We start from the raw sequence: 23,293 nt of genomic DNA, 5'->3' as shown, positions 1-23,293 counted from the left end.
TGTCCTTGCGGGGGGTTAGTAACTGGCAGGGGCACAAAGGAGGTTTCTGTAATGGTGGAAATATTCTGTTTCTTCATCTGGGAGCTGGTTAGTTTCTGGAATGTTCATTGAGCTTATGATTTGTGCATTTCTCCGTGCATATTATACTTCATTAAAAAGTTTTCTGAAAATGCTAATAAAGGACTTCAAAGAACCTTTAATAAAAGGGAAGACACTGAAATAATAAAAGCATTCTGACTACAGCACATTGCATAGGATTTCATTGCTTCTGGGATCTTGGACTCTTCCTGCCCCAGGACCAGGAAGGAGATAGTTCTCAGAAACCAAGAAGCACGGGAGCTGTGCCAGAGCATACCAGGACTGTGGAACACTGAACACTCAGCAGCTCCCTCTCCCCACCCTCACAGAACCGCAAGGGCAAGGCAAGCCCACTCTCCACTGGGTTCCCAGGCTCAGCTGAGTCCCCATTCACTGGGGTTTACTTCATGCAGCATTTTTTTCTATCCTCAGAGCAGTTTTCTTGTCCACTTTCTAGTTTGATCCCCTCAAAGGCAACCAAAGAGTATTTCCATTTTATAGATAGGGAAGTTGAGACGCAGAGAGGGGAGGGCCGGAAGATTTGGCCAAGTTCATACTGCCAGCAAATGGCCCAATCAGAACTCAAACACAGGTCTTCAGCTACCAAGTCCAACATTCCTTTGGCTATATCACAGATAGGCTCTTCTCAGTAATAGTCATGCTGATTGTAGCTTCATCCCTTGCCTGTGGCTGTCAGAGTCTTTCAACAACCCAAGGATGTAGGTACTATCATTTTATCCCCATTTTACAAATGAAAAAAACTGAGAGTCAGGAAGCCCAAGTGCCTGTCCCAGGTCAGTGGCCAGTAAGATGGTATGTGGATTGGAAAAATGGCCTCTCCAGAATTGGAGCTCGGAAACATTCGTTTAGTGGTTTCCAAACCCAGCTGGTCCTCACCTGGAGTTCCAATGGAGCTTGTAAAAATACAGATTCCCGGGCCCCACACCCAGATCCCACATTCTAGGGCTGTAGATCAAGATGGGGCTGAGGAATCTGGATTTTTAAAAACAGCCCTAGGCATTTGAGAAGTTCAGCCCTAAGCTAGACTGCCACTGAAATAGGACAGTGAAAACAAAACAACTTAAAGGTAAAGTTTCATTTACAACTTCCAAATTAACACACTGAGCCTCTCTAATAATTAGAGTTCCCCTAACGATGGTACACAACCCATCAAGAAAGTATTTGACAACACCCCAGCTGCCTGGGTAATCACTATGTTTGTGTGTGTGTGAAGGGGCAGGAGGGTGACTGGCCAGGAGCATCAGGAGGGCTCTTGGGGAGCTGAGGGTATCTGCTTTTGCTCCGGTCACAGGTTGGACACTGGTGTGTTCATTTGATTATAACTTATAACTTGATGTTCTTGAATGTTTGCAAGATGGAAAAAAGCACAGTCAGGGACACTGTATAAGGAATCTTTACAGGGTAGAGACATACTAGGGATCTAATAGGGTTCTTCTAATTATATATTTCCAAGAGTTGGAGATTTCTTGGACTTGAATTTTCCAAGATGCTATGATTCTCTCGATTCAATTCCCAAGACTTCAGGAGCCCCCAAATCTGTCATAGTAGCTAATGTTTAGTGAGCTTTTAATATGTGCTGGCTACTATGCTAACAACTTTATATGCATCCACACACAGTTCTGCGAGGTAGATAGCATTACACACCCTGCACCCTCAGAGAGGTGAAGTGATGTGTCCAAGGCCATGGACATAGCTGGAGCACCCTGGCTCCAGAGCTCATGTGCCCAAACCCTGACGCAATGCTCCCCCGCTTCCCAAGGCTAAGCCCCTGGGCATCCAAAATGATGCATTTTGTGCCGTGCGGTCTTGCATTTGCTGAGAGGATCCAGAGGAAAGGGGATGCTGCAGGTACAGACAACAGCTCTGACCTGGGGCGCGTGAGCACACGCACACTAACATTACCCCACAGCTGGCATGTACAGTCCTGCTCAGCTTGCACGGAGGCCAACCGCTTGAGCACTGGAGCCAAACAGGACCTAGAAAATGGAGAATTCTCCACTATGGGCTCCCTGCCCCCAGCAATGGAATGGACAGGTGCCTCGCAGGGGCCACTCCAGTCTCAGGAATGGGAAAAGACTCAGGACTGAGAGAAGGCAAGGGGGGGGGGGTGCGATTTCTCTCTTCCACAAGCTCCACACTGGGAAATGTTTAAGGCAATTGCCTCTTTCAGGAGGAGATGAATTTTAGGAGAGAGTTTGCTAATCAGTGGAAATATCAGGCATGCACTTGCCCAAGGGGAGACAACAAAATAACCTTGTACTCCAATTCCCTTCCTTAAATTTCTGCTCCTCCCCACAGCCACACACAGTAGCCAAGTCCCCCTTCAACTTAACCTCCCTCAAAACAGTCCTCCAATATTTACAAAATAAAGGCCATGCTCCTACTATGATTTTCTGAAGTCCTATGTTTTATATACAGACATATGAAGATATTTTCAGATGCAAGTATATATCTGGGATTTGCTTCAAAATAATCTGATGAGGGAAGAATTAGTGGAGGAAACACAATTGTTGAAGCTGAGTGATTTTTTATACTCTTCTGCTAACTTTTGTTTATTTCTATAATTTCCCATGAATTAAAAAAATCATATATAAATTACATTGAAAAAAAAAAAGCCGTATGCCTTAGCATGTCACATAAGCCCTTCAATGACCCGGCCCCACCCTACCTTTGAGTGCACATCTCTAACCATTCTCCACCCAGGTGATGGTTTCCTGCACACACCTGCCTTGCCTTGACACATGCTACTTTCTTTTTCTGAAGTCCCTTTCCTGCTATCCATTCCTTATTTAAGCCTTATTCAGAGTTCAAAACTGAAGTTTTGTGACAGCTCCTCCAAGAAAGCTTCCTTCACTGACTCTATGACTAGGCTGAGTATCTCTCCTCTGGGCCCCCATGACAGTCTCAGTGTGCCTCTATTTTATTGCCTACCTCAAGGTATTCATCCATCCATCTATATAGGTCTGCCTCCCCCAACCGTGAATCTCTGGGGACCTGACACATGGAACACACTCATTAGGTGTAGTGAACTGAGTGCCGAGAGGACAGAAGCTGTGGGATGGAGAGGAAGTGGCTTAGCCTTTCTGAGTGTCTCTTATCTTCATATGGAAAACGGCACCAGCAGCAGCCAAGAGGCACTACTGGGCTGGCCTGCAGGGCAGTTATGCAGAGTAGAAGGTCCTTGTGAAATGGTCTAACCTGGTGACAGCCCAGTCAATGAGCACTCCCCTTTACATGTTTAAATCTCATGCTCAGCAATGGCTCCCTGTTGGCTGTACAACGACCCAGGACACCATTACAAACTGGTGACTTGAGGCAAGTAATTCAAAATCTATGGTTCTGGAACACCTGGGTGGCTCAGCGGTTTGGTGCCTGCCTTTGGCCCAGCGCATGATCCTGGAGACCCAGGAGCAAGTCTCGAGTTCCCCATGGGGAGCCTGCTTCTCTCTCTGCCTATGTCTCTGCCTCTCTCTGTGTATCTCATGAATAAATAAATAAAATCTTTTTAAAAATTCTATGTTTCCATCCATTGAATGGGACCAATGATTCTTGGAGACTTCAGGGAACTCCTGAGGAACCTTCTAGTTGCACAGTTACAGATACCTGCCAACTCACTGGCAGTGGTGTATAACCCCATGTGTGCATGTGCATGTGGGGGGGGGGTGTTTGTGGGAGTTGGGGGAGAGGTCCAATTTATGAGGTTTATGTCCCCTGTCCCCTGAAGGGCCACTCAGAGTCTAGCCACCAGCCTGGTTGTGTTGTGGGGATGATTGGCCGGCCTCCTAAGTGAATGACCAACCCGACCAGGAAGCAATACTCTGAGCCAGGCTCGGCAGAGAGAGGTGGAGGTAAGTGAAAAGGCCTTCCCCACTCACATGCTGAGTGACCTCAGCCAAGTGCTCAGCATTCTCTGTCCAGGCTGCAGCGTCTCCATCTGTCTGATTCGATTATCTCTAAGGATCCTTCGCTCCCCACTCTTATTGATCTGTGACTGGCTAATGCTTAGTCCCTGTAAGTGACAGTGCTCATCTATGAATTAGAAATGAAGATTCATTTGTTCTCTCAGCAGATATGCAATGAGCATCTTTGATTGGCCAGGCGCTGTGCTAGACACAGGACCAGAGCAGTGAGCAACACTTAGTAGGAGAGATAGTACAGAAAAAGACCCTCGAATAATTAGTAACTACAACTGCAATTTTTCTTATGAAGGAAGACTTCAGGGTGCTGTGGGTGGTCTCCACCCAGGGAAAGCAGAAGGAGCCGGTTAGTTGATGACCATCAGTGTACTGAATACGACCCTGTGCGCTACATTTAAATGTCACATCGATCTCTGAGAAAAAGACAATCGTTAGCCCTATTTCTCAAATGAGAAGACGGAGGTTTAGGGAAGTTGAGGCCCAGTCACACAACTAAAATAATATCCAGGATTTGGAGTTACACTTTTCTTTGTAAGTCTATCTAGAAACCCCCATTATCAATGTAAGCATTAAGACCATCAGCCATATAAATAGTAGCATTGAGATTCTGAGCCAACTCAGCTTGTGTGGGGGACCCAGGAAGTATGGGAAATGCCCAGAGGCTCCGCCCTGTCCAATTCCGAAGGAGCCCAAAAGGCAAGGCGCACCCAGGGAATACAGAAGGTCCCTGATTATACCAACATCATTGCCTGGCTCTCTTTAAGACTTGGCCCTTGCCCCACATTCTGTCCCACCTGGCCTCACCTGGCCAGTAGCAGTGCCAGCACCATCGTCTGTTACAGGGCTGCTGGAAGGAGAACTTCTAGGCCGAGGTGAGTTCATTTGTGCCCAAGGAAGAAAGTGCAGGGAGCAGACCACGGTGGCCCAACTCACAGGGGACCAGCTGGCAGCCCCTCCCTGTAGAAAGGACAGCCACCGCTGACACACAGGGGCTGGAGAATGTCAGAGCCCTTCTTGGTCTGTCTCCTGAGTCCTTAAGGAGACCACTAAGAATCATGGAATCAGAAGGAGTTTCCAGGGAGATCTTGGCTCCCTCTAGCTCCTCTTCCATTTTACAGATGAGAAAACTGAGACCTGGGGAGCTTCTGGCAGAGGAGGGTGTCACTGTTGCACTCTCTCGGGCTAGCCAGTGTCATGGACTCAGCACCTCCCTGCCACGGTGTAAGCTGGGGTCTGTGGAGAACACCAGGGGAAACTTTGCCCCGGGATTCCTCACCTGCAAAATTGACAACCATTCCCTCTTTGCCTTTATCCCACAGGCTTACTGGGGTGAATCAGCTAAGAGTGGATCATAGCCACCTTCATTTTATATGTAGGAAAATAGGCCCAGAGAGGTATGGAACCATCTTAGGCTACACAGCCTGCGAGTTACAGAGACGTGAATCATGAAATTCTCTTTCCATCCCCCCTGCTTCAAAAACTCTCAATTTTCAAATGACCAGGCGTACTCAGCCCAGTCCCTGAACTGGGAAGCATCCAGTAAGTATCAACAGTAATAATAACTATTATACTAGTCGTGTTCTGCGTGGAGGGCTCTGTTAATCTGCCCAGGCTCAGCTCCCCATCTGTCAAAGGAGCCCTGAGCCTGCTTCTCTGCCTCCCTCCTCTCTCCTGAGCCGAGGCCACCAGCCCTAGAGTGTGGCAGGGGCCAGAGACAGCCTTTCTGAGCCCTCCGCAAACCGGGGCATGCTCTGCTGCTCCCCACATTGGGGCATACGGCACACCCTCTCTCCAGTGGAAGGCTGAACTCTGGCCTGGTGGCTCTGTTCAGCGTTCCACTCCAGCTCACCTTCCTCCAAAGATATGCATCGGATTCCTGTTTCCCCCAAGACAGGGGAACAGACCTGCTCCCACTCACCCCACCTCAGGGGTGCCTCTCAGACTCACAGCCTTTTACAGCCCTTAGAGATGGTGAGCACCCTCACTTTACAACCAGGAAAGCTGAGGTTCTAATCAGGGTGCCTCAAGAGCCATACAGGAGCCAGGGCTGGCCAGCTTATCAGACTGTCCCGCAAGCCCTCCTTCTCTCCTCCACGCCAGGTGGCTTTTCTGTAATAGGACTCCTTTGCCCCCTGGACATACACCAAGAAGCCAGCACCTCTTGGTTCCCTGGTCCCAGAACCTCCCCCTAAAAGTACGTAGGAAAATGTCCCCACATCCCTCTGAAGGCTCATCCCCAGAAAGCCCATGCGGAGACTCTCATTCTTGCAAGGACACGACTCCAACTTCCCACACGTGCAAATATGACCTTGCTCCTCCATGAGATCAGACTCCTGGCCTTGTCCATTCCTGGGCCCCAATCTCCAGCCCCCAGGCTTGGGCTGGCTACATCTCTGGCTGCAATCAGTGTACCTAGGTGCCCTGGGCCCAGGTGTCCCTGCCCTACCCCCACCATGACTGCCCCAGTCCAATCCTGATCCCGTCACCCACCCTCCAAGAACCTGGACCGCCCCCACCTGCTCTGGGACAAGGCACAAGAATGGATCCGCTGTGCACCCCCTCCCCCAACCTCCCATCCTCCAGCAGTCCTTACCTATGCCCTTCAGGTAGGGGAGGGTGCCCCAGGCTGGGCTGCTGGGCCGCTGGGCTGGAGCCCTCTCCGCGAGCTCGGGGCTGACAGGCTCCGGAGGGAGGCGCAGAGACTCCGCGCAGGAAAGCCCGCGTGCACTCGCGCTCCGAGGAGGCTGCTGAGAAAGTTGGAGTAGGTGTGTCCCAGCCCAGGAGGAGGAGGAGGAGAATTGAGGCGGATCATCCCCTCCTGCCAGCTCTCGGTCTCACGGAGAGGGAGGGAGGGAGGGAGCCAACTGGTTTGTGGCCCAGAACTCACAGTGGGGAATCGAGTCATGGAAAATGATGGCTGGAAAGTTGCTGAGAAACCAGGCCCATCTCCACCTCCCTCCTGGGCTTTCCAGAGGGATAAACTGAGGCCCCAGGCAGGTAGTCCTTGGTGGAGGACACACAGAGACCATGAGCCATCTAAAGAAGGACCTGGGTGGCTAAGCTCTGGGCTGGCGCTCCCTGAACATTCCTCCCTGACGCTGCAGATCTAGGACACCCCCCACCGCCACCCCCACCCCCACCCACCCAGGTCTGTTCCAAAACCCTGGCGCTGCTGCCTCCCAGCTCAGTAACCCTGGGTGAGATACTAGTCTGAGCCTCAATTTCCTTTTTTCTTTTTTTTTTTTTACAGATGAGGATAATAATAACTCTTATCTTATGAGGATTAAATGAAATAAAGGTTAAAAGGAAGTCACTTAGCAGAGAAAGTCTCCCGTGAAAGGTCATTCTTCTCATTGTGACTCGCTGTGACTTTCTCTACAAGTGGCTTAACCTCTCCAAGCTCTGGCTGCCCCATCTGTGAAATGGGAATAGGAATCTTGGCTTCATAAGATTGTGCAGATCCACGGGACAGATACTGTGTGTAAAGTGCCAAGCACAGCACCTGCCTCTCACTGGGAAGCAAGATATCTGAGTTTTGGTACAATTTATGGGGTACCTCTCTGCTCTGGCTCCCCAAATGACTCTAATATGCTCCCTGCGTCGAGAACCAGTGTTTTAAGGGAAGGGAAAAAAAGTCAGACAGGGATTAGCTTTTCAGTTATAGAATGCATTCCTTTGCTTGTTTTGTGTGAGGCCCAGTACCTACACTTTTCCAGGGACTGTACCTGGTGCTGGGGAAAGAAGGGTAAATGAAGCCGTTCCTGCCCCACCCTCCCAGCGGAAAATGGTTCTGCAACCATCCTATCCAATCCCCTCCCTGCTACCCAGGACTCGCAGCCCTCTGCAGCTTCCCTGACCAGTGAGTCTTCGCTTGCATACCTCTAATTATCGGGAACTCATTACCTCTCCCACCAATCAGTTCTGACTGTTGGCATCTTTATCTGATGTTCAGCTGAGCCCCAACCCTTGAACCTGGTTAATAAACAAAAATTTTGCATTTCTTTATTATTACCATTATTATAAGCTACATGACCCAAGGCAGATGACTCAAATTTGCTAAGTCTCTGTTTCCTCAATTGTTAAATGAGCTGACGACTCCTGGGGCTGCTCAGAACAGATGTCTTTTCTCTGCCATGTGACAAAAGCTGAGGCCTGGTTCTATGGCTAGGACACGGTTCTCTAAGAGTCCAGGCTGGACCCTAAGGGCAACTGGAGGCATTAAGGTTCTGGTCTTGATGCTTATAAAGGAGTAATGAGGCTCTTGGCTATTTCCCAGCTCTTGGCAACTATTCATTCATGGACCTGCTGCAGCCACTGTGGGCGGCACGCTTGGGAATCTGTCACCAGCGTCGGGGATGACCAGGTGCCAGGCAGGCTGCTGTGGTATGTTGCCCAAGACACCCAGAGGAGCTCCCCAGCTGGGGGGAGAATCTCCCAGGCCTCTCTCCTACAAGCTGCCTCAGCCCTGATTGAGAGGCCTAGGGCTGGATATGCAGCATGAGGGGAGCTCCAGTGGGAAGGCTGACCTGGACAATTATCCACTTGACTGGTTATCACCCAAGTCTCCGAGTCCGGGCCGATTAGGCATTAACCCAAGGGAAGGTGGCTGAGTGGCCCCCAAGAGGTCTTTGACTAGTCATGTGCAGAGTGGCAGGCAGCTGTCTCCCCTCTGGTCCCTACCTGGGCCAAGGCTGGCCTCCAGCCTGTCCAGTGCAGGGATAACCTACAGCCTAGGGAGGGAAGGAAGGGATGACTTCCCCAGTCACTACTGATCCAGACCCTCGTCCTTCTTCCTTTTTGGCCCCAGGACCTGTCTGGGGCATCTGCTGGCCTCCAGTGCCCCATGCACCAGGGAAATTGGACTCCACAGTGTCCCCCAAGCATACTTGGACACTTCTCGTTCCTGAGCTCCACTCACAGCTTCCTGGACATCTAAGATCATCCCTATCCATCTTGGTACAGCCCCCATAGGCCACCTCCCCTCTGTGAGCTCCCCCGACCACACTCCTGACCTGAGTGAGAAGTAATAATATAACAATAATAGCTAATCTTAATGTCAGGCACTCAACTCAGCACTCTGTGGGGATTATCTCGTTTCTCTGAACACCACCACAGTGGATTAGGTGGTTATCATGCTCTATTTTTCAGATGAAGAAACTGAAGCTCAGAAAAGCTTTAATTACTTGCCCAAGGTCACAGGTCTAGACTAAGCTAACTTTCAACCTCCCATCTGTCTGAAGTCCTTAACCACTGGGCTGCACTGTCCTGGGTCTGTCCCTCCTCCTGCAGCCCTCTGACTAAACCACCTGTGTGACCCTCTGCTTTGTGTTCTGCTTCCATATACCCCTGTCTTCACTGCAACCCTGGCCCGCTCCATAGTAAGCTCTCAGGGGATGGATCTCTATCTAACTCAGTGGTTCTCAACGAAGACTGCGCATTGACATCACCTGAGGAGTTTCACAAATCCTGATGCCCAGGCCCACCCCCAGACCAATCACATCCTACTTTCTGGGGGTGGGCCCCGGGGCATCGGTGTTTCCTACACAGTGCCAGGCACGTTATGGACGTTAAAAGGAATTACATCTGATCTGAATTCTCTCTAGGGACCTCAGTTTCCCTATCTCAACAAAGCAGATGTTGAATTCAGATCTTTAATTCCTAGCACTGATATTCTAAAATTCTTTTTTTTTTAAAGATTTTATTTATTCATGAGAGAGAGAGAGAGAGAGGCAGAGACATAAGCAGAGAGAGAAGCAGGCTCCATGCACCGGGAGCCTGACGTGGGATTCGATCCTGGGTCTCCAGGATCACGCCCTGGTCCAAAGGTAGGCGCCAAACCGCTGCGCCACCCAGGGATCCCTGATGTTCTAAAATTCTAATATTCTTTACAAGGATGTTATAGGCTTCTAAAGACAAACCTAGCAAATAGTCTCTGTCCACTCCTGTTACCGGCCTGAGGAAAGCCATATTACCCCTGTGGACTGGGTGAGCTTTCCCTCCTCCCTTCTGGGTTATCCTTTCCAGAGCAATCTGTGCACCTTTACCATGGGACAGACAGTATAAACGGGGGGCCTGAGCAGTGATGAAAACTCTGACTAGGTGGCTAACTTCAGGGCGCTCATAAAGTCTGAAAACACAGATCATGTTATTTTCATTTTTAGCAGACTGGATCCTTTTGATTCTTTTGGGGGCAGGCTAAAGGCTCAGATTTCTTCCGTGAAAAGCAGATACAAATCTTCAGAGACAGACAGCATTATCCCAGATGCGAGTGCAGGGTCAGCTGACCAACATCTAGGTTGGCCCGGGGCTGAGGGGTTCCCAGGGATCAGGAGCAGGACGGTCCCAGAGAAACAGGAATGGCGGTCACCCAACCGGAGGGAACTGCAGCATTATTGCGTCACCCATATGTGTCACATACCCAGTGTGGGTGCCGAGTGAGTGGGGTCCACTTGGGAAGACCATTCTTAAGAGAAGATTCAGCTCGGGGACAGTTGGCTGATGGACTGGCTATTTTGAAACAACATGTCAATGAACTTGCAATGCAGCTGTCATTTCCAGGGCTGGGGGCCCCTGCCATCACGCAGCCTTCTCCCTGGAGAGGGCCACACTGCAGGAGGGGAGTGGGCTGGGAGAGAGGTACAGAGCAGAGACCCCGGAGCCTGGGCTGTGGACCTGTGGACAGGAAAGGCTCCAGAGGCCCGGCTGTCAAAGGGACATGATGCCTTTAAGGAGAATGAAGTCATCGAGGGGCTGGGGCCACCTGGCTCTGCGAAGGCTGCAGCCTGCAGCCGAGAGGGAGAAGCAGAAGGTGGGAGGCAGGTGGGCCGTGGGGGCCGAGCCCGGGATGTCAGCTCTGGCGCGGACAGACGGGCCCCAGCAGGAGTTGGAACAGCCAGCCCTGGCGTTGCCTGGGGTGCTCGGGAATGTAATCAAACACTCAGCAGACCTGCTGGCCATGGGCATCTGGGCACCACCGGGCCCTCCAGCTCATCCTGACCCCCAGCTGGCAGTTCTGACAGGCTCCTGCCAGGAGAAGCGTCCGGCCTTGTTGGCCAGGCCGGTGAGCATGAGCTCATCTGCTGTCAATCCAGCCCTCAGTCAGCCCGCCCCAGGCTGGTGCTGGCAGGTGGTACTCCGATGCTGAGAGCTCCTGGAGCCAGGCTGGCTGGTCCAGTGGCCTTGGTTAGGTCACCCCAATAGGAAGCTGAGATAGGGGAGTCACTCTGAGGTCTGGAAACAGAACCTCTACTGTTATCCCCAAGTATAGCTGCCCCCAGACTTGGGGCTCTGATGTGGCCCTGGCATGGGAGCCAGTACCCCTCCCACATCCTCTTTCCCACAACCATGTACTGCGTCTCCAGCCTCATCTCCCCGTCTCCCTCTTGCATAGTAACAACAGCAATAATAGTACTTGTGGTAATAATAACTGATATTTGTTATAATTTATGAAGTGCTAGCTAAGCTTATCATATCCTATTATCTTCAAATAAACCTTCCTCATGAAATATTATTATTTTCATTCTCATTTTGCAGAAGAAGAAACTGGGATTCAGGGAGTTTAAAGTGACTCATCCAAGGTCATCATACCCTTAAATGGGAGAGTGAGGATTTGAACTCAGTTTAGCTAGCTCTAAAACCCATACTTCTACCATGGAAATATTTAACCGAGTGAGAAAGCAAACACTGAGGCCACTCCATCTATCACGAAAGTGGGGTGCATCTCCACTTCAGGCAAGAGTCTGTTGATGGATCTTTTTGCTGCCACCGCTACTGATGACAGTGGCTGGTTTTTTCTTCTTCTTCTTCTTGTTAGTTGTTTTCATTTTTAAGCTGTTTCTAGGAAATAATTGTTGGGTGATGGCTTTATTTAATTCTGGAAGGAAAGGGGCATAACTGAGGACTCTTCCCAAGGAATATTTTAAGATCTCTATGTTAACATTTATGGAATGACTTATGTACTCTTCTGCTAAAGGCTCTTCAAGTAAAACAATATTATTTATTAAAAAAAAAAAGAAAGAAAAAACATGCTTCTAGCCTCCCCACTCCCACTCTGCCTTGTGTGTTGCTCCAATCAAATCCAAGGACTTAACCACCCGAATTTAGAAAGGCCTCACAATGCTCTGCTGTCTGTGTCTCGGAATCTCCATAATTTGGCATCAGGTTCCTCTCATTGTCATTTTGCACTGGGCCCAGCAGGTGATGCAGCCAGTTGGGCACATCAGCCAGCCTGCGGCTCCCCAGCCTCGACCCGGCACCCTCCCTTTGCTCATGCCAGGCCTCTGTCCAGGCTGCCATCCCTCCTGCATCTACCTGGTTGCACACCCACCTGGTCTGTCACAAGGCTCCCTGCTCATGAGCATCTCTTCATTGCCCCCACCGCGCCTCCCCCCTGAACCACTAAGGTTTCTGGGCCCGTGTGGAGCAGACTGCCCTGTTCTGGTATCACAGTGAGGTCAGGGCAGGATATCACTGTGTGGTCCTCATCCTCCCTTTGCTGTAGTTGTCAGGGGAGTGGAGCACAGGGTGAAGTTTGGACTTGAAATTGGATAGATGGATTCAACCCCAGCTCTGCCAGCTGTGTGTGCAGCTGTGTGGCCTTGGACAAGCTACTTAGCCTTTCTGGGTAGCAATGTCTTCATCTGCCATACAGTGATAGTAACATATCTTGCAGGAATTATTAAAATTAAATAATGGATGAATTGGTAAAACACTAAGCAGTATGCCTGGGGCAAAAAGTAGTAGTTTCCTGGATCAGTCTGGTGTCTAAATCATCTATGAATTTCCCATAGTTCTCCACATGGTGCTAAGGAAATGTGCAAGGTGCGGAGGAGGATAGATGTGAAATGGCTTTGGAAGTGCAGCAATGCCACGGATGTAGAGAAGTAGGATGTAACTTTACAGATGAAGAAATTGAGGCCTAGTGAGCTTTGTTGGCCTGTTCAGGGCCTCGTAGCCCCCCCACCCCCTCTCCTGCTCTTGATGCTTGGGTCCTGCTGGGTCACTTGAAGGCCAGCAGGGCAGAGGCCCTCAGGGGCAGGAGTCTACTCCCTGCTGCCTGAATTCCAGAGGCAGCTCTGGCAGCCCCAACAGCCCTGTCTCCTTCAACAGCCACATTCCAGACATTCTGCCAGGTTAGGAAGAGGGCAGCCCTAAGGCTAGGAACCCCGGAACCGAGGCCTAGACAGTCAGTGGGGAGAGGAGCTTGGGTCTCTGGGAGCAGGGAGCACTGGCCACTCTGGCTTCCTCAGCAGCCCCCAGGCCCTCTCCACAGGCCAGGCCTCAGGACTGCTGCTCCTTCTGCAAATAGGAAGTACTCAGACGGAAACTGCACAAAGACAGGGGATTGCAGAAGGGTGAAGTGAAGGGCTTAAACAGGGCAGCTCAAAGATAAGTTAGAAAGATGGGCAATATTTTTCCCTCCCGCTCCACCATTGTCCTTGTGTCCGCTCTCCCTCCAGAGGTTGCCAACTGGCCTCACTCAGGGGTGCACAGATCCCCAGCGCCTCCCACTTTGGTCTGGAAGTACATCTACACAACTCACCCTGCATGTCTACTCTCCTGATGGCTTTCCTTCTGGCGTTACCTTGTATTAGAGGGAGCACCGCCTTGGATTAAAACATCCTGGGTGCAGGCCCCAACTCAGTCACTGCCATACTGTGTGGTTGTAAGCAAGTTTCTTACCCTTACTCCCAAGTAACTCATCTGTACAATGGTGGGCTAGACTAGCTTTTGTCAAAGTGCACTTCATGGATCAACTCCACAGAAACCCCCAGAAAGTTGGCTAAAATGAAGATTCTCACGCTTCCAACCAGATAAAATGGGCAAAAAATTTTGGAGAAATCTTATTTAGATTTTGCGTTTACACAAGTAACATGTGATACATTTTCCTTGTGAAATAATAAAATATTACATTGAAGGTTAAAGCTCTCTTTGCCACCGCCACAAATAGCTTTTCCAAAGGCAACCAAGATAATTATTTAGGTGTGCAAACTTTGTAGATATTTATATTCATACATAAATGTACCAGAAGGAAATATATAGCATTTGGAGTTTTTGGTTTGTTTGGGGAAGGAGGATGGTTATTGAAATAGTATCTTGTGTGTCATCCTGCAACTTATTCACTCAGCAATTTGTCTTGGGGTCTTTTCGTGGAGTACACATAGATCCATCCACACTGGGAGCTCTCCAGGTCATTCTGGGGCTCATTCAAGTTTGAGAACCTCTGAGCTAGATAAACACTGACGTCACAATCCCTGAGTCTGATTTCAACATAGAGAAGGGGCAGACTTAGCAGGATATTCCCCAGGAATGAGGGGAAGTCTGGCCTAATTGGTACTTCCTTAGAACTGCACTCCACTGTTCAAATAGGCTCCCCCACTTCCCTTCCCTTCTCTTCCTCTTCCCTTCTCTCATGGCCACACCCTCTTTGCCTTGACAGCCCCTAGTCACCCTGATGTCATCTGTGCAGGCTAGGACTGACTCAGGCTCTCCCTGCCACCCAGAAGGCAGCTCCCTATGGCTCTTGATGAGGCCTGACTGGTTTGACTTGGTAGGGAGTTGGTGGTTTCTCAATACCTCCTCTCCGGGGACTTCCAAGCACACATCATCTGCCTCTGTGGGGAACTTAAGAGCTGTCTGGGTCTAGAGTAGTGAAAATCTCTTCACTGTCCTCAAGGCTCTGCCATCACTGTGGGAACTTGAGCAAGCCCCTGTCCTCAGAGCTTCTCTCTCTGCAACTATAAAATAAGGCTATAATCAGTAATCTCTATTCCTGACAAATATATCTAGCAAGCAAATCTATGCAAGTTTGTTGAATGAATAAATATTGAAAAGTCCTTTCCAGCTCCCAAGGACTATGAATTTAAGGCAACCATTACGATTAAAATACTTACCATGTGCATAGCCCTAGAGTGAGAACTGAGGGGTACCAAAACCTGGAAAACAAATGATGCAAACAGCCAAGTTGGGGGATCCAGTCATCCAGTCAATCAGTATTTCCCTGGAGTTTAGCATGTGGCAGGAATGGAGGAGCCAGGTCAAGGCAGTCAAGAAAGGACCAGGGGTCTACTCCCAAGCCTTTGGGGAAGAGTGAGGGTCAGAAGAAAGGCCAATACATATCATGGTCACAAAGACTATGGGTCCCATAGAAGGTCGGAGGAGAAAGCATTCACAGAAAAAATGAGGTATATAGAGAATGGAAGCAGAAGATATAAATAGGGAGCGTGTGTGACACATGACAGGCTCTGAATAAATGATAAATTGATAGATTGTTATAGAGACCAACTCATGATAAATGGATACATAGAAATAGATGAGTACCTTAAATAGATAAGAAATAAGCAGATGAAAGTAAGTTAGCAATGCATGAGTGGATGGACACATGGAGGGATGGATGAGTGGGTGGGTGGATGGATAGGATGGGCAAACAAAGAGTTAGATAATCTTGGTCCAGGATTATTGGACTTTGGATCAGGTATCTAAATTTAGATTTGGGCCTCTCTGCTTATTGACTATTACTGGCCATGTAACCAATGAGGGTTTTGTGTTACAAATAGAAATGATCAGTCCAGCCTGCCACCTATCCCAGGAAATTATCAGAATTCCCTGAAATACTAGATGAAAGCTCTGCATAAAGCTACTTGCAATTGTCAGAGGATAGTGGTTATAAGCAAATCTAAAGGACTTCTCAGGGACATCTGGGTGGCTCAGTGGTTGAGCATCTGCCTTTGGCCCAGGGCGTGATCCTGGAGTCCCAGGATCGAGCCCCGTGTCCGGGCTCCCTGCATGGAGCCTGCTTCTCCCTCTGCCTGTGTCTCTGCCTCTCTCTCTGTGTCTCTCATGAAAAGATAAATAAAATCTTTAAAAAAAATAATAAAGGACTTCTTAGATCTAGTTATACCTAAATTTGGACAGAGTGAGAGATTCATAAGGAATATAGTTAATGATATTGTAACAATATTGTACAGTGGCGGATGGCAGCTACCCTGGTGGTGAGCATAGCATAATGTATAGAGAAGTTGAATCACTGTGTTGTACCCCTGAAACTCATGTGACATTGTGTGTCAACTATACTCAAAATTTAAAAATTATAAAAGGGTGACTGAAAGGAGAATAGATTTAGGAGCTGGAATTTATATTACACACAGTAGGTCCTACTCCATCAAGTAACAGTTGAGCAAACCAAGGGCCTGGTGTCTTGGGACTGCTTGAGTTCAGTGTCTTCCACAATTCTGTCTCACCATCCAAAGCACATCATCCTCCCCAGTGCAGCCCCACTGCTGTGATGCCCAGATGTGCCTCTATCTACCCTGATAAGTCAGCCTCAGGGGCAGTATCCAGAGCCCAGTAATATCAGAATCACCAGGGTGCCACGGACAAGAGGAGATTGTGGGGTCCTTGCCCTGTCCTCTAAATCAGAGCACTTTGATGTGTCCAGGTTGAGGATAATAAGTTGCTGTGGCTTGCATTGGTTGGTGTCCAGCAGGATTGAGACTTGAACCCAGCTGTCCTGCTGCCTCCTGCTGCCTTTTCCAGGGCTCCCACTACTGCCTCTTACCCAGGGACTAGGAAATGGCCCGAATGACCTCTTGATGGCCCTACACTCTGAGATTTCAGACCCCTCAGCAACTACCAGACATAGGCTGCTCCAATTGCCTAAGGATTTTGAGCTAAGCCTGCAGCTTTCTCGGGGCTGCTGGTGGGATCCTTGAAAACCTAGGGATAAGGGAGATAAATGGTTCTTGTTCCTCCTCCCATCTGGCTGCTGCCCAGATGAAGGCCACTCTAATGCCTATAGTAAAGTCCCAGGCATGGAGCCATGGAGCCTTGTAGGAGAAGTACTCACAGAAACCCCAGGCTTGTTTCCCACAGTTGTCTCTGCCCTAGCTGCTCATTACAATAACCACAAGGGAGAGGTGCGGTGGCGGGGGGGGCACTTTACAAACTATTGCTGCCTGGGCCCACCCCCAGAGATCTGAACGCATCAGGATGAGGTGCAAGCCTGGGCACCAGACTGTGAAGACTCCCTGTGTGGTGCCAGTGTGGAGCTAGAGTTAAGAAGCAGAGCTCAGAGGCATCCCCTCCCCAGGGACTTGCTGTGTCTCCAGCTGAAGTGCTAAGCATTGAATCCTCATTTCCCAGATGGAGAAAATGAGACTCAGAAATGCTGGGTAACATGTCCCAGAGCACATAACGTGCTCTTTAAAAGGTGCAGAAATAGAGGCACCTGGGTGGTTCAGTTAGTTAAGCTTTTGACTCTTGATTTTGGCTCAGGTCATGATCTCAGAGTTGTGAAATCCATGCTGGGTATCGAGTCTGCTTAAGATTCTCTCTCTCCTCCCCACCCCCATCACCATTCGAACTTTTTCTCTCTCTAAAAAAAAAAAAAAAAAAAGTAAAAAGAAAGGACAAAAACCAACAAAACCTGCCTGCCTTCCTAGTGCAGAATGGGAATTTAATGCATGGGTATGAATGACACAGAGAATGAATGTGAGTGCAGGAGTTAAAATTAGACCCCCTCAAAAAGGAATAACCAGGAAGGAGTGCACAATCCACTCAGGCTGTCACCCCCAGAAGGACAGATGTCCCTCCTCTCAAGATCCAGAATGCTTAAGAGGAGTGGAGCTGGCTGTGCTTGGGTCCCTTGCAGGGCTGGGATGAAGGAAGGCTGACCCTGTGCTCATCTGACCCTGAGTGTTTGTGCATCCTTAAATTTTGTACCCTATATGGCTGAGATACCTGGTGCCCCTCACCCTGGCGCTGAGCTGGGTCTCAGGCCTGAACCTTGGAGTGCCCTTGAAGTGACAGCCCACTGAGACTGCATCAGATAGCCACTGGATGCCTCTCCAAAGGACATTTGGATGCTGTTAGTGCAAGGAGAGAAATAGATACTGGGCAGATGAAAATGTAAGTGCTCATACCCAGGCTCTAGAGTAGAGCAGTTAGAAACATGGCTCTGGATTTAAATGCAGTGTCTCCCCTTAATATTTATTTGACTTCAGACAAATCAACTTGTTCTCTGTTTCAAAATGATGCTATTAATGTTACCATCTATTGATTTCTGTCTTCTGGTTCTTCATTCCATGTCCTTACCCCTATATCCCAGTGTTCTCAAATTTTCCAGTGAGGTCATCTAACTGTAAGGGAGAGTGGACTTAGGTACCTGCAGGTCTGGGAATAGAGTTTGAAACCACCCACAGGGGCAGCCTGGTTGGCTCAGCGGTTTAGGGACACCTTCGGCTCAGAGCATGATCCTGGAGACCCAGGATCGAGTCCCACATTGGGCTTCCTGAGTGGAGCCTGCTTCTCCCTCTGCCTGTGTCTCTGCCTCTCTCTGTGTCTCTCATGAATAAATAAATAAAATCTTTAAAAAAAACACCCACAGGAAGTACTGCCTCCTTTGAGACACACATCAGCCACACCACCACCACCAGCAAGTCCACATGAGGCATATACCCCAGGAAGCCAGTGCATATGTCCACAAATCATCATAGCAATGTCACTCATAAAATCCAAAAACTGGACACAAGCCAAACATCCATTGATAGTAAAATAGGTAAATGAAGCAATACTGCATGACCAGGAAAAATAACAAACCACCGCCACAGGTAATGACATGGGTGGGTCTCAGACAACATGTGTAGAGAAGGAAGCCAGACCCCAAACAGCGCATGCCCTATAATACGTGGAGTTCAAGAATAGGCAAAACTAACACTATGAGCTGTGCTGTAAAGATCAGTGAACTTTATTCTGTGTAATGTTAATTAAAATGGTTTTTAATTTTTAAAAAAGGAAAAATATGTAGTTTTTGCAATCTATCCAAATATGCTTGTGCTTCCTTTAACAACGATCTCCTCTGAAACATCTCCGTAAAATGGACTCTCCCAGAATATAGGTCTTGTTTGTTGGCACCCCCTTCCGGGTGCCTAATTGCCCTTGTAAGGCACACTCCCTAGTTAAGGATCTCCCTGCCCTCACTCCAATATGCATGATTTCCATAAACCTGGCAAGCTACAAGTTGTAAACCACTGGTCCGTGAGCCACAATCACCCCTCTTCAGGTTCTATTTGACCCACTCTTCGTTTCCTTAATTTCAAAAAAGCTTTAACTCATCACCAATTTCTAAAAATTGGGAATATTTAAAGAAAAGTCCAGGCTTCTCTTGAAAGTCTGGATGGTCTAAAAAAAAAAGGGGAGCGTGTTGGCAGCAAAGCACTGCAGCTCAGATACTGCACATTTTCTATGGGACCAGACGCAAGTACTTGAGTCACCCCAGTCCCATCCAGCCTGCCTCACTCATTTTCTTGGCTTCCCAGGCTCTTGCTAGCATTTGAGTGTGCGTCCTTGCTCTCACCTCCAACTCAAACCTCCGCGACTCCTCCATCCAAGTCCTGCCCTGGCTTCCACGTCTCTCCGTCAGAAAGCCTCCCAGAAAGGCCACCCAACATTGTCCTCTCCCTCCTAGTTCAGGGGCCCATAAACTACAGACTGTGGGCCAAACCACCCTCCCCTGTTTTCATACTGCCTGGAAGCTAAGAATGGTGTTACATTTTTAAATGATTGAAAAAAATCGAATCAAGTGTAATATTTTGTAATGTATGGAGTCGAAACCTCTGCATCTATAGATAGTTTTATCGGAACACAGTCACGATTGTTCATTGTGTATTGTCTGTAACTGCCGTCATGGTACAACGGCAGAGGTGAGTAGTTGCAACAGAGACAGTATGGTCCACAAAGCATAAAATACTTACAATCTGGCTTTTTACAGAAAACATGTGCCAAACTCTGCTCTGGCTCTAGCCTTCCACAGGATTGTTGCTGTATCGCCTTTACATACTTTGCTGTTTGGATAATGTGATAATTTGCCCTGTCTTATACTCTTTAATGACATTGTGTCATATTTCTCCTTTGTACCACTCCCTCCTTGGTCTTCACTCTGGTGGAGCAAATTGTTCTCTGCCTTAGGGGGTGGGAAAGCAGGAAGAGCCTGAACCCCTGGAAGTGGATTCAGAAGGACTCTGAGGAAGATATCCAAGCTAAAATGCCAACGGAGGTACATGCCCGAATGCCTACTTCTTCTTTTAATTCTCCCTGCTTATGGGAACCCTTGACCCTAGGTCGTCCACCCTGGAAGGAATTTCAGAGCACTTTTCTTTCTCTCTTTTTTTTTAAAAAAGTATTTATTTGTTTGAAAGAGGAAGAGAGCACACAGTGGGAGGGGCAGAGGGAGAAGCAGACTCCATGCTGCCATGTGGGGCTCCATCCCACCATCCTGAGATCATGACCTGAGCTGAAGCCAAGAGCCAGACACAAGAGCCAGACGCTTACCTGACTGAACCACCCAGGTGCCCCTTCAGAGCACCTTTCATCCATCCATCTCTTCACTCACTCATTCTACACTATTAGTTGCCTCCGTATGTCCAGAACTGCTTGGGTAAGATGGCCAGGGAAGGCCACTCTGACCAGAGGACCCTTGAGGGGACCCGGAGTGATATGGAGCCAGCTGCACAGATCAGAGAGGTGATATTCCAGGTAGAAAGGGGAGCAGCAACCAGGCCTTGTTTTGTGCTACTTCCAAGATGCAACCCCTTAGTCCACTCTGAGCAAGAGAACCAAAAACTGGAAGATATCTTGAGATTATTTATCTTTTTGGGTTTTGCTCCAGTTTTTGCTTGTTGGGTGTCCGACTGCTGTACTAGGTAGAAGCCCCACCAAAGGAGGTGCTATGCGGGTCTTGTTAGCCACTTCACCCCCATGGCGCAACTGGGGGTGTTTATGGGAACAGAAATGGAGAGTGATGGGGAGGAAATGCTGGTGAAGACGTGGCAAGTCAGAGGGTTTATGTCTAAGTACTCCACTGATGGTAAATGAGACTCTGCAAGATGCCAGTTGGTTACCAAAAAAAGTAACAAAGCCTCCTTCTCCCCTCCCATAATTGCCCCACTTAATTCATTAAAGGATTATCCTTGAGACTGGGGGAGGGGACAGAGCCCAACCTGGGAGTTCTGGCAGCAGCCCAACTGCTGTGAGGCAGCAGGAAGGCCTGGGGACCCCCACCTGGGGCAGCAAGAACCAGGTTGGGATGGAGGAGCCAGGGGTCTAATCCTAGCTCTGCCCCTGAGTGACTGTGTGACCCTGGGTGGGTATCCTCCCCTTTCTGGGCTTCAGTGCTCTCATCTACACAATGAATGAGGGTGGGGTAAGAAGAGTGGCTTCACACTATGCTTCGAGGAGCCCTAGGGTCCCAAAGAGGGGCTCTTAAGGGTCTGCCTTGCAGGGAGGGGCAGCAGAAGATAGGACAGATAGAAGTGGGGGCCCCCACTCCCCTTCTCAACCAGAACAGCCCTGCTTTAATCTGTTTCTCACTTTGGGTTTCCTTACAAGGAGGTGATATTTGGAGTGATAATGAAAGCAAACATTGAGCCGTCACACCTTGTTGGGTGGATTCCATGCAATAATGCATGCCAAGTGCTTCGCACAGTAACACCGCACAGTATTTGTATCATGAGAACATACATCTTACAGGAAACCGAGGCTGTTAGATAACTCATCCAGGATCTGAGTGAGGATGCAGACACTTGAGTCAGGCCCCTTGACCAAGAGCATGGATGTTTTGTATTAAGCGGACAGGCTCTTGAAGCTCCCCTACTGGCTAACACTGTGGCCAAGAGTACCTCGAAGCTTGCTGAAGGAGATGATACGTGTGAGACGCTTGCCATCATACTTGGCTCATGATACAGGCTCAAGAATCATTAGATATCATTATGATTATTTGGATCTTAATTTCATGTGAAGACTGATTCCATTCCTAAAATGTGTTTGGAAAGGCCTGGAGTAAATGATCCCTAAAGCTCTTCCAGCCCTGGCAGTCTCCTGGTCAGAAGGAGGGATGATGCTGTGGGTGGGCAGCACTCAGTGGCCCCCTGGTGGGGAGGGGTGGCTGGTGCTGGCCTGTAAAGAAGCTTTCACTAGTTTTTACAAAATGAGACAAAGAAGACAAGCCTGAGATTTTCATGAAGCTCGCTTTGTTTCGTTTAAAGGACTATCCTTGAATCAGAGATGAAGGCCTATCTAACAACAAATATGTTTGGTGATTTTTGAGCGATCACTATGTCCCTGACCTGTGTCACCTTACATAGATGTTCTTGATTAATCCTTAACACAACCCTTATATAACTGAGGAAACTGAGGCTTAGCATGGTCACTAATTTGCCCGCTGAAAAGCAGCAGAGCTGGGATTCACATTGAAGATCTCAGGACACCAGAGCTCTGCACTCTTACCTAATATGCTGTCTGTCCATCCTAGGACCTGCTTTTATGTTTAACCACTGTATTGAAATATAATTTATACGCCATCAAATTCACCTGTTTAAAGAGTGCAAGTCAGTGGCTTTCAGTTTATTTATAGAGGGACACAACAATCACCATAATCAAATTTTCGAATATTTTCATCACCCCAAAAAGAAATCCCTTTTTAAAAAAAAAATTATTTATTTATTCAGGAGAGACACAGAGAAAAGCAGAGACACAGGCAGAAGGAGAAACAGGCTTCCTGCAGGGAACCCGATGCGGGACTTGATCCCAGGACCCTGGGATCATGCCCTGAGCCGAAGGCAGACACTCAACCACTGAGCCACCCAGGCGTCCCACCAAAAAGAAATCCATACCCATTAGCAGCTCCCTGATCCCTATCCTTCATCTCCAGTCCTGCCAACTGCTAATCTACGTTCTGTCTCTGTAGATTCGCCTATCCGGACGTTGCAGATAAATGGAATCATACTATATGTGTTATTTTGTTACTGGCTATTTCACTGAGTATGTTTTTGAGGTTCATCCATGTAGTACCATGTATCACCACTTCATTCCTTTCTATGGCGAAATAAAACTCCATTGTATGGGTGTGTCCTATTTTGTTTATCCACTCATCAGTTGATGGACATTTAGACTTTTTCTACTTTTTAGCTTTAAGAACAATGCTGCTAGAACATTTGTGTATGAGGCTTTTGGGTTTGGGGATTTTTATTTCTTAAGTAGGCTACACATCCAGCATGGAGCCCAATGCAGGGCTTGAACTCATGACCCTGAGATCAAGACCTCAGCTGAGATCAAGAGTCAGACGCTTAACCAACTAAGCCACTCAGGTACTCCTTTTTGGTTGTTTTTTTGTGGGTTATTTTCCGGACATATGTTTTCATTTCTCTTGGGTAGATATATAAGAATAGAACGGCTGCGTCATATGGTAATTCTATTCTTAACATTTTGAAGAACTGCCAAACTGT

General features: G+C 48.5%; 1 protein-coding gene across 1 annotated transcript in view; it reads right to left on the bottom strand.

Moving 5' to 3' along the window:
* Window positions 1-6,770, bottom strand: part of FAT2 (FAT atypical cadherin 2) — an 80,961-nt gene extending 74,191 nt beyond the window's left edge. Inside the window, exon 1 of the mRNA XM_072824436.1 lies at window positions 6,610-6,770. The gene's annotated coding sequence lies outside the window, so the exon portion shown is untranslated. The remainder of the gene's footprint in view (window positions 1-6,609) is intronic.
* Window positions 6,771-23,293: the final 16,523 nt, after the last annotated feature.

This window comes from Canis lupus, chromosome 4, assembly GCF_048164855.1.
Source record: "Canis lupus baileyi chromosome 4, mCanLup2.hap1, whole genome shotgun sequence".
NCBI classification, from domain to species: Eukaryota; Metazoa; Chordata; class Mammalia; order Carnivora; family Canidae; genus Canis; species Canis lupus.
This window is presented reverse-complemented; position numbering and strand designations above follow the sequence as displayed.